General features: G+C 36.9%; 1 long non-coding RNA gene across 1 annotated transcript in view; it reads right to left on the reverse strand.

Annotated features, from left to right (window-relative positions):
- Positions 1-5,025: 5,025 nt before the first annotated feature.
- Positions 5,026-11,837, reverse strand: part of LOC111544465 — a 48,294-nt gene continuing 41,482 nt past the window's right edge. Inside the window, exon 3 of the long non-coding RNA XR_002732168.2 lies at positions 5,026-8,629. This is a non-coding gene — a long non-coding RNA (uncharacterized LOC111544465). The remainder of the gene's footprint in view (positions 8,630-11,837) is intronic.

Here is an 11,837-nt window from a genome sequence, read left to right on the forward strand (position 1 = left end):
ATTCTTTTTATTGATATATAATATTTGTTCATTTTTATGCACTACATGTGGTATTTTATTAAGTGTATAGAACACATAATGATCAAATTAGAATATTTAGAGTATCCATCACCCCAAGTATTTACAATTTATATGTGTTGGGAATATTTAAAGTTTTCTCTTCTAGCTCTTTTGAAATATTCAATATATTGTTGTTAACTACAGTAACTCTACTCTGCTAAGATTGGAGTTTATTCCTTCTGTTTAACTCTATGTTCATACCCATTAACCAACTTCTCTTCATCCCTCCTACCCACAAACACACGCACAACCTGCCTAGCCTCTAGTCTATCAATCGACTCTAACTCCATGAGGTCAACTCCTTTAGCTTCCACATAGGAGTAAGAACATGTAAAGTTTGTCTTTCTGTGCCTGGCTCATATCACTTTACATAATGACCTCCAATTCCATCCAGGTTGCTACAAAAATGATTTCATTCTTTTTTTTATGATTGAATAGTATTCCACTCTTTATATGCTCATTTTCTTTATTTATTCATCCATTGATGGGAACAGGTTGATTCCATATCTTTGTGATTGTGACTAGTGCTGCAATAAACATAGGGGTGCTAGTATTGCTTTAATATAATTTAGTTCCTTCCCTTTGAATAAATTCCCAGTAGTGGTAATGCTAGATCATATTGTAATTCTATTTTTAGTTTTTTGAGAAATCTCCATACTGTTCTCCATAGTAGCTGCACTAATTTACATTCCAGCCAATGGTGTATAAGAGAAATTTCTCTTTTCTCTGCATCCTCATGAGCATCTCTTATTTTTGTGTTTTTAATAATAGCCATTCTAAAAGGAGTAAGATAGTATCCTGTCGTGGTTTGATTTCCATTTTTCTGATGATTAGTGACATTGAGTATTTTTTTAATATAACTGATAGCCACATGTATGCCTTCTTTTGAGAATCTTCTATTTATATCCTTTGCCCACTTTCTATTGAAATTATTAGATTTGTTTGTTTGTTTGTTTAGTTGAGTTCCTTGTATAATCTGGATATTCACCCCTTGTCAGATGAATAATTGGCAAATATTTTCTCTGATCCCATAGGTTGTGTCTGCACTCTGTTGATTGTTTCCTGTGCTGTGCAGAGGCTTCTTAGTTTAATATAGTCCCATTTTTCTATTTTTGTTTTTGTTGCCTGTGCTTTTGAAGTCTTAGCCATAAAATATTTGCCTACATGAATGTTCTGGATTATTTCCTCTGTGTTTCTTCTGGCAGTTTTATGGTTTTGGGTCCTATGTTTAAGTCTTTAATCTGTCTTGAGTTGATTTTTCTTTATGGTGAGAGATAGGGTTCTGGGTTCATTCTTCTGCATCTAGAAATTCGGTTTTCCCAGCACCATTCATTGAAAAGTTCATCCATTTCCCCAAGGTATGTTCTTACCACCTTTGTTGAAAAGTAATTGACTGTAAATACGTACATTTATTTCTGGATCCTCTATTTTGTTCCGTCGATCTGTGTGTCTATTTTTAACACAAATCATGCCGTTTTGCTTATTTTAGCCTTGTAATACAGTTTGAAGTCAGTTAATGTGAAGTTCTAGCTTTGTTCTTTTTGCTCAGAATGATTTTGGCTGTTGAGCCCCCCAATAGATGTGGGGTATGTCAGTAGGGCTCTAGGGTTGTGGAAATGTGGGAAATATTAGGCCCTAGAAAAGGATGTAATCTGGTGGGGGCTGGGCTCTCAGAATGGCACCATGCTGCAGCTGCCTAGGATTCAGGGTGTGTGGGACCTGGCATGAGCGCCTTCTCTGGAGCAATGCTGTCATGTGGTCTCCAGACAGATCCTTATGCTATTCTCAGGGGCCATGTGTGTTTCTCCCATGGCTGGGTTTGCAGGAGTTTGCCGTGGGAATGTGAACCAGTCGAGATCTCTCACTTACCCTTTCCCCACACTGGGAAGTCTCTCTGGATTCCCAGACAACCCTGACTGTGCTGGCTGCCTCACTTCCCTCTCCTTCTGTGTCTCATGTGTTTCCTGTCACTTCTGTTAGATGCCAGTTTTCGCTCTTAGATTCTCTATTCGATGTGTGATTATTTACTTGCTATTTTGGTTCCTCTTTCTGGAGGAGGCATCCACCAGATGCCTCTGGTCTGCCCCTTTGCAGCCCTTCTCTTTATATATTCTTGACAGAAGTCTTTCGTCATATATATGGAGCGTAAATATCTTCTTCCAGTCCACATCTTTCCCCTTAATCTACTTTACGGTGTATTTGGCAAACAGAAATTCTTAATATAATCCAGGTTTTCAGTTCTTCCTTTTATGCTTAATGCTTTTTATGTTCTATTCAATATTTCTTTGCCTATTCCAAGGCCACAAAAAATGTACACCTATATTTTGTTCTAAAATTCCCTTTGTTTTGCTTTACACATTTAGCCCAGTAATCAGTCTAGAATTGACTCTTGTATATGGGGTGAGATAGGAGTCAAGGTCCTTATTTTTATAGCTATCTATTAAACCCAGCATCATTTAATGAAAAGATAAAGCATTATTTCCCATATATGCAGTGTTCTTTTTTCATAAATCAGTTGAACATACATACTGTGGTCTGTTTCTGAACTTTATCCTGTTCCATTTGTAGTTTATTCGTGTGGCAAACTCACACTGTCTTTGTTATGTTTTATAGGTATACTGATAAGCATTTTGTTTGTAGTTATGATGTTAGCGTGTTTAGATAAGGAATTCTGTGGTGAATGTGAGCATGTGGGGTTTGGATATGCATGCGTATTTATATGTTTGTGCATGTGTGTGACTGTTTCACAGAGTTACATGAGCTTTATTTTTTAAATTATGGACTACTAACTTAATTATGAACTAATCAAGGTGCCAGATCACATGGTTTTAACAAATTTAAAGATACATATTTAAGAAGAAGAAAGTAACTTTTGAGTGCTGGACTTCCACATATAAACATATAATGTAATAGATTCTAATAGTAAGACCAGCTATTGTAAGCTTTTCTGAACACAATGCTAACAACATTCTTTGTAAGGCAGACTTCTTCTTATCCAGTTAACTGATGACATTTGTCCCTTATAACAAATCTAGCCATATATCTACTGAATAAAAGCAACTGCCAACATAATTGATCATACTGCTGACCTTGATGGAAAATATTTTAACTTGCAACAGTGTATAAAATATTGCAATCCACTAATGATCCCATGTTCTACTAGTGGTGTGTCAATTCTAATAATAAAATAAGATAATTGGGATTCTTAGGTAAAAGACATCCAATCTGAAAAGCACTCTTTCATAGGTTTGGATTTAGAAAACTGAGTCAATTTTTTAATAAATCAAGAAAGGAGGCTGGGCACAGTGGCTCACACTTGTAATCCCAGCACTTTAGGAGGCCGATTTGGATGGATCACATTGAGGTCAGGAGTTTGAGACCAGCCTGACCAACATAGTGAAACTTCATCTCCATGAAAAATACAAAAATTAGTCAGGCACAGTGGTACATGCCTGTAGTCTCAGCTATTTGGGAAGCTGAGGTAGGAGGATCACTTGAACCTGGGAGGCAGAAGTGACAGTGAGCCAAGACTGCACCACTGCACTCCAGCCTGGGCAACAGAGCAACACTCTATCAAAAAAAAAAAAAAAAAAAAAAAGAAATACTAGATAGGAGAAATAAGTTCTAGTGTTCTATAGTAGTATAAGGTAAGTATAGTTAACAAGAATATATTGTATAGTTTCAAATAACTAAAAGAAGGATATTGAATGTTCCCAACAAAAAGAAATTATAAATTTTTGAGATGATGGATAGCTGATTATCCTGATCTGATCACTATACAGTATATGTATCACAACATCACCATGTACCCCATAAATGTGTACAGCTATTATGTGTCATTTTTTAAAAAAATATTTTGAAGAAAGAACTCTTGCTTAGGTAAAAAAAAAAAAAAAAAAAAAAAGGCAGGGGACGCTAGAGGGACTAAATAAACTCGACTGCTTACTATAATTACATTTACTAATCAATTGCTCACTTCAATTTTTTAGGTAGAATGAGTTTTAACATACCCTGGTATTTTAAAAGTCAAATTAATTATTTTACATGGCCAGGATCTGTAGAAAACAGACTCTGAATCAGAGATTGAGTGCAAATATTTTTATGGAAATGCTCTTGGGAACAACACCTCCAGTGAAGTAAGGGAAGCAGGATTAGGCAAAGGGAGCACTTATCCTGTGTTATAAGGTCTCAGTCACTCCCATGGAGAGCTCTAGAGCTGAGATAATGCTTCAGAGATATCCTGAATTAGTAGAGGTGACTTGGACCTTTGTGCCTACACAAAGACCACTGATTGGATATGAAATTCCCATGGTCATGGCAGTTCCCTTGCGAAGGCAATTGCAGGGGAGTGATTCACCTGTGAGCCATCAGCAGGCAAGACTCCCAGCAGCTAGGGACTGCTGTCCCAGAAGGTAGACTCTGGGGAATGAGCTACAACATCCACTGCAGTTCACCATTGTCCCTTTTGAATTCACTTGCTTCATATAAGTTTACTCCAGACAGGTTTTCCATGATTCTGATTGGTCCTATTTCCTGAAAAAAATTATAATAAAAATGATAATAGGACAAACTGTAGTCTGCATGGGCTTCAGCTAGTTTCAGGGTTAACTAGTAATCACCATTCTTCCTGCAGTAGTCATTCCATGTTGATCACATCCTCAGCAAGTGCCTCTGCTGTTCTAGGTGGCTTACCTAGTGGAATGACCAAGACTTTCATCTCTGAGGGAACTGAAATCCTAGGGATTATGCTGTTCTCATGTCATGGCTGCTGGACATGTCCACTTACTGTCAAAATTTGGCATTACTACCAATAGGCACCCCAGAGGATCACTTGGATCTAAATCATATCCTCTACTGATCCCATTATATAAGAACAGTCCTACTTCCTGATTCTTCAAGTCCATTTGCCCTACCAGTTTGGTGGGAAAAAAAAAAAAAAGACACCTAAAGTAACTGAGTAACAGCCATAGCTCAAAGTTTACTGAGAATCTTTATGTATTTCCTGGTGAAAGCATTCCACTTCTTGGAACCAAAATTTATAGAAACACACAATCTAGTGTTATAGTGAGAGAAAGCACAAATTTCCCAGGTAGATTACTGAGATGCTGGTCATACAATCCACTCTTACTTCCACCCATTGATTCCAAGATCTATGTATTATACCCACTGAGAACACATGGTCATTGATTTAGAGTATATTCTGCATCTAAGAGAATGGCATCTTATCTTTGCAAGGGCAAGGTATCATCACTAAACTGATGTATCAACAATTCCTCCAGAAAGCATTTCCAGGGATGGAATGGGTGGTGACTATAAGTGAGCAAGAGGTCTCTTGTTGGAGTGATAGAAATATTCCAAATTGGATTGTGGTCATAGTTATATAACCTATAAATATGCTAAAATTCATTGAATTGTACATTTAAAATGAGTGAATTTAATGATACATGAATTATTTCTTGATAAAACTTTTTAAAAGACAATTCTATCACTCTATCTGGCCATCAGCTTCTCTATGGAGTAGTATGTGATGGGGCTAGTAGACTCCATGTTTATATTCCCAAGGTCACACTTCCTTCTGTAAAGTGCATCCTTGAATATCATGCTATATTCTGAGCCATGGAATAAACACTCTGCCCACTCTCAGAGAGTGACTCTGGTTGAAGTCCTGCAGACTGGAACGAAAAACCATAATATGTGTCTATTTCTGTCAAGATGATTCATTCTCCTTCCAGGATACAAGGGGTCTAATATATTAAGTTGACACCGGTGACTGGTATCTCCCCTTGAAAGATGGTGCCATAGTAGGGAATCACCTTTGGTCTCGGTTGCCAGCAGATTGAATCTTCAGCAATAGTAGGAGCTAGATCAGTCTTGGTAAGAGGGAGGCCACACTGTTGAGCCCATGCATAGCTTTCATCCCTGCTGCCATGGTCATGCTGTTCATTGTTCATGCTGTTCATTGTGCCAGCACATGGTTGGTGGATGAAAAAGATGGCTGGTTCATCTGCTTGATTGTTTAGTGCTTATTCCATGATGGATTATTACAACCATTTGATACAAAGATCTTCACAATTTACACTCAAACTCTCTAAGGTTTCTTAGGTCTAGCCACATGCTTCCAGCCCAATATTTCATTTTCTATGCCCCTGACCAGACATCCAAACTATTCACCTCTGTTAATGAGTTCACATATATATTTTACTCAAGCCTACAGCTTTGTTCATTGGGAGAATTTTCCATGCCCTCACTGTATTTCAGGGCCACTCCCAGATATGTTTGTAATGCAATGGTAATATATTTCTAGCTTGCACCACATAATGAGTAAGTCCATCTATGAACCAAGCTTCACCTGTTCCCTTCTGTGTAAGTGGTCATAGACTGCTTTAACTGGTACAGCAGCTGCAATAGTTAATTGAAGGAGAAGCATCAGTGGAACAGCAATGGATATCATGGACGGCTGGGCCACTCATTCAAACATCTTATGAACTCTGGCCCTGCTTATGACTGACTCCAGACATACCACTTCCTTCTGAGGATAAAATGCTGACAGTTCATCATATAGAGGGTCTAACAGAAAGCAGCTTATAATGGGAAGCTCTGGTCATAGAGTCACTTGGTGTCCCATTGTCAGGAGTACTGTTTCAACTAGGGTCCAGCAACACAACAGGAACTGTACTTCTAAAAGCTATATAACTGTCTACTGAAGATAGCATGGCCTTGCTCCTGAACTCTGGGAGTCTATTGCAGTTATCCTACAAGATCTAGCCAGCAATTTTACACAGCATCTTTTCCTACCACAAGTTCTTCTAATAGCACCGGATCTGTCGGGCAATATGGCCCACACATCAAGGCTGCTTGCACCTTACCCTGGACCTATTACAGAGCACTTCTTTGCTCTGAGTCCCACTCAAAGCTGGCAGTGTTTATGTCACTCAGTAAAAGCAGCCGGCAGCATTCCCAAGTGTGAAAAATGCTGCCACCAGATAAACATATGATGAACTCTTTTTTACAGGCCAGGTGTGTATCCAGAGGCAGCTTGTTTCACACTTGGGAGTGCTACTAGATGTATTGTTGTACAGTTATATATAGCTGGACTATATTGAGCCAGAAGGGTACTTCCTTTTTATCACTTCCAGTCCAGAAACCAATCCACCCCCAACAGGGAAGCTGAGTTGCAGAGGAAAGAAAAATGTGTGCATGCATCTCCCCATGTGTGTGCCTGAATATGTGATCTATCAAGAAGTGTCATTGAATTTGGACTTAGCTAGAATTTCAAAGGCTAATATGATTAAATATCTTATTTTGGAGATGGAATATTAAACCAAAAAACTTCAAATATCTACTCCCAAATCACCCAGTTCACTTGTGGCTGAGCTGAAACAGAGTTTAGGATTTTAGGTATCAGATAACCATCAGAGTTTCTGCAGATGTCACTACTGATTAATGGAGTTCCCCAAATGCTATGATGAAAACAATCTTCCCACTTTTCTTGATCGCCATTTGACTTTACAGCTATATGTTCTATTTTTCTTTGCTTTAATGTATCCCTCAATATCCCCAGCCTATTTATTCATTAATGCCAGGGCAGTAAGTGTTCATTAATTATAAAGTGTTCATTAATATGCTTCTTTTTTTTCCTTTCTGTTTCTCTGGTAGCCCTCCACCAACTTGGGACAAGAGGGCACCTATTGTTTGAGTATTGTCAGTAGGTAAACTAAAGAATAAAATTATCTAAAATCTTGGCTTTTAAAATCAAAACCTGAGTACAGAAGGAAATTCTGAAAAGATAATGACCTGAACAAGTCTCTAGAAACCTCTAGCCTCTAGTGCAAGTTTCTAGCACTAGCTCTGAATTATCTACCTTTGACCAATTACAAAAAAACAAAAAACAAACAAAAAACCGGTTGGGTTTCTTAAGAGCTGAAATGAAATGAAGTTGTGGGCTCTGAGGAGCTCCCTGTGGAAGAAAATTGGCAGTATTCCTTACTGCCCCCACGCCCTGGTGACTCACTGAACACCTAAAGAAGAGTCTTGAAACCTGAGAGTGAGGATCACAAAGCAACAGACCTGTGAAATAGTTTTGCCTACGGAGATCTATGGATGGGTTGACTGAGCAATGGGTTGGCTGAATCTTTGCCTCCCTAAGGCTGAGCAGGTGTGAAGAGATCAGGGAATAGAGGGATGCCTCAATGGACTCCCTGCCACCATCTCCTGGCAGAAGGTCACTTCACCTCTTACCACTTGTAGGACACCCAGTGCTTGAAGTTCATCAACCAAAAAGTCAGCAAAGAAAAAATAGCAATCCAACCAATGAGCTAGCAGTCAGAGTGTGCTAGAGAGTCAGAGCAAAAAGAACACATGGCCAGCCCACAGACCTGCCAAAAGAGATAGATGGCAACTATAATAGAAAAATCATTAGGACACTCAAGGAGATTCAAGTATGGCATCCCTAGAGAGGCTGACAATTGCAGAATGGGCCAGGTAGAACATGGCTCAAGACTCCACAGAATGGACAGGACATAGCAATCCCTTTGTCATATTTTCAGATCTTTTTCCAAGGACAGTTTTTCTAAAAAAGGAAAAAATAAATACAAATTAGAATAGAAGGAATAAAATCAAGTATATCAGTTATAATACTAAACATTAACATATTTATGTGACATTAAAAGCAAAGACCATCAGAAGCTACAAAACCTAATGCCAGCTATAAAAGCTATATACCAAAATAAGGCACTTAAATTTATTTTTAAATGATTGAAGACAAAATATTGAGCAAATAATTATGAGGCAAATGGGAAAAAAAAAAGACAACAGGCATGGTTATATGAAAATCAGATATGGTATCTTTTAAACCGGTAAAAATCTTTTCAGAAAACTTGATATGAGTATTTGTCAAAGTTTTATCTCAAACTTTCTATAAGGAAGGAGACCTAAAACAGGCCAATTAAAACACTTCTTATTTGGTACAGATATTTACTTTTGTAAGAAAAAAAAAAAGGAGTGGTTAAATACTGAGTCATATATGATTAAAGAAAAAAGAAGGAACAGGGAGAAAGGAAAGGAACACCTGGTTGATGATGGTGAGGCTCCTGATGGACAGTCAGCCAGGTCCATGGGTAATTAGTTTTCAAGAAGGGATCTTAATCTTATTAAAACTTGTCAGAAAATTGCTTAAGCATTTTCAAGAATGCAAATTTCTTTCTAGAAAGAGATTTTGAATTACCTTACATGGACCAAGCTGGGCACAATTTTCCTTTTATAAATAATAAAACCAGTAATCAGGAAAAAAAAAAGAGAGAGAGAGAGAGAGAGAGAGCGACATTGGGTAGTAATAGCAAATACAATTTGTCTTAAATTTGTATGGAACATAAAACAGATAATCTAAATATATTGCTTTTAAAAACAAAATGTATAGTGATTAATGTACTCTTTTCAGAATGCAACAAATCTAGCAGAAAACAAAAAAGGGTAAAGTCATGAGTAATATAATAAGGCAATCAATAAGTTTGATTTAATACAGATAATTTTTCATCCTTTGAACAGAGAATATGCATTTTTCATATATACATAGAATATTTATGAAACAATCAGGTACAACCCCTAAAGATGAAAGGCTTTAACAGAGGTATAGTACAAAAAGATTGGAAAGGATATTTGTCAGACAAAACTGTTTTATTCTGCCCTCCACAACAGTATCCACTCTAACAGATTAAGATCCCAAAAGCTAGAGAGAAGGAAGAACCTTAGAGGATGTGTCCACTGATTATAATTCTGTAATGTTTTTCTTGTATTTTTCCACAGCCATAACACCATATCTGTGTTTTCCAATTTTAGCTTCTTTAAAATGAAAGGAGAACTTTGGGGGGAAAAAATCCACAAAATTAGAGTTCCAAATTCTAGATTTCCAGATTTTTCCCCACCCCTTACAGTTGTTTTCCTGTACTTAAATCAATAGCATTTTTTCATCCAATTTGTATTGCTTGTTTTCCAAAAGTATTCAAGTTATTTTAATAAAAATAATAGCTTTCCTTTTTGTGTGTGGATGTTTCTTGGTTCACAAATTAACAAGTGACTTCAAATTTGACACAACTGGGGCTAGCAGAAAATATAAACTTACAAAGGAGTAGCTATTAACTATTCTCATTTTGCTTGTCCTGAGTCTTAGTCAAGTTTGTTTTATAAGGAAGCTGAGGAGTGTTAGTTAACCCATAATCTATAAATTGGCAGTTGGAAGAGAGACTTTCATGTAGTTGCATTATTTACTTATGTGCTAGTTTTTAAGTCTTCATTTTGACAAATGTGGGGTTAAGAAAAGTGAATCTTCTTCTCCGATAAATAAATTTTAATTACTCTATGAAAAGTGCTAAATACTCAAAAATGTAAACTGTTAATTTCTAGGGAAAAAAGTAGACATAATGAAGTAAGTCAACTGAGGTATTTACAGGTGAAAAATGATAAATATCTAGGAACAAATGTTAGATTCAAAGATTTCCCGAATATTCAATGCTTTTCATGTTTTGTGTTTACCTTTTTAAAAATTTAGAGATTCACTCTATTATGATAGCTTAAGAAGGTGTTATGAACAGTGAGTAATATATTCTGATTAGAGTCACAAAACTTTCTTACTACCAGCCTAAGCTCTTAAAAGGTTGACTTCTCAGCTCATTTTGTCAGTTAATGTTAAGAATGGAACTGAATTGTGTGTGGTGGTTTTTTGGGTTTTGTGTGTGTGTGTGTGTGTGTGTGTGTTTTGTTTGTTTTTTGTTTTGTTTTTTGAGGCAGAGTCTCTCTGTCACCCAGGCTGGAGTGCAATGGCGCAATCTTGGCTCACTGCAATGTCTGCCTCCTGGGTTCAAGTGATTCTCTTGCCTTAGCCTCATGAATAGATGGGATTACAGGTGCCCACCACCATGCCCAGGTAATTTTTTTGTATTTTTAGTAGAGACAGGGTTTCACCATGTTGGCCAAGCCGGTCTCAAACTCATGACCTCAAATGATCCACCCACCTCAGCCTCCCAAAGTGTTGGAATTACAGGTGTGAACCACCACGCCAGCCTCAACTGTATTTTAAGCCTTGTGATGGACATAGTGAAAATATGCATAATTATTAAATTTAGAATCTGATAGAATTAAAGTAAAAAGGGGACATTAGTGTAAGCAAGGGAATATACAGCAGGAAAGAGGGAGATTTTGCTGGTTAACTCTTAAAATGTGAACCAAAACCTCAGAAATTCTTGTCTATCATCAGATTTAACAAATATGTATTAAGTGGTCACTGTGAACCAGATACAATGTGGCATTACTTTCAAATTTCAACTCTGTGTTTTTCTTGTCTTACATGGAACTAAACATTAACCAGTGTCCCAAACTAGTATTTATTGTTAACTCTTTTGCTACATATTAGCCTAATAACTGCACAATTGTTTAATTTGTGTTATGCATACCTCATTCTCCCTGCCCTATTAAAAACAAGTCCAAACATACTTTACCTGTGGTACCAATTAAAAATTGCTGGCTTTAATTTAATTTTCCAGTTTCTAATAATGACACAAATATTAATGGATAATTTAATTAATAGAAGCTGTTGTGTAGATTACTAGTTACAAAGTTTCTGTTGCTTCTGCGTTAAATTATTAAGCACAAGTATTGTAACACATTCAGAGTAGAGAGGGTACATTTGGACATGATCATAAACATTTATGATTTATTTGTTAATCTTTCTCTAAAGTGAGATAGATAGATAGATAGATAGATAGATAGATAGATAGATAGATAGA

Source organism: Piliocolobus tephrosceles, chromosome 4 (assembly GCF_002776525.5).
Source record: "Piliocolobus tephrosceles isolate RC106 chromosome 4, ASM277652v3, whole genome shotgun sequence".
NCBI lineage: Eukaryota > Metazoa > Chordata > Mammalia > Primates > Cercopithecidae > Piliocolobus > Piliocolobus tephrosceles.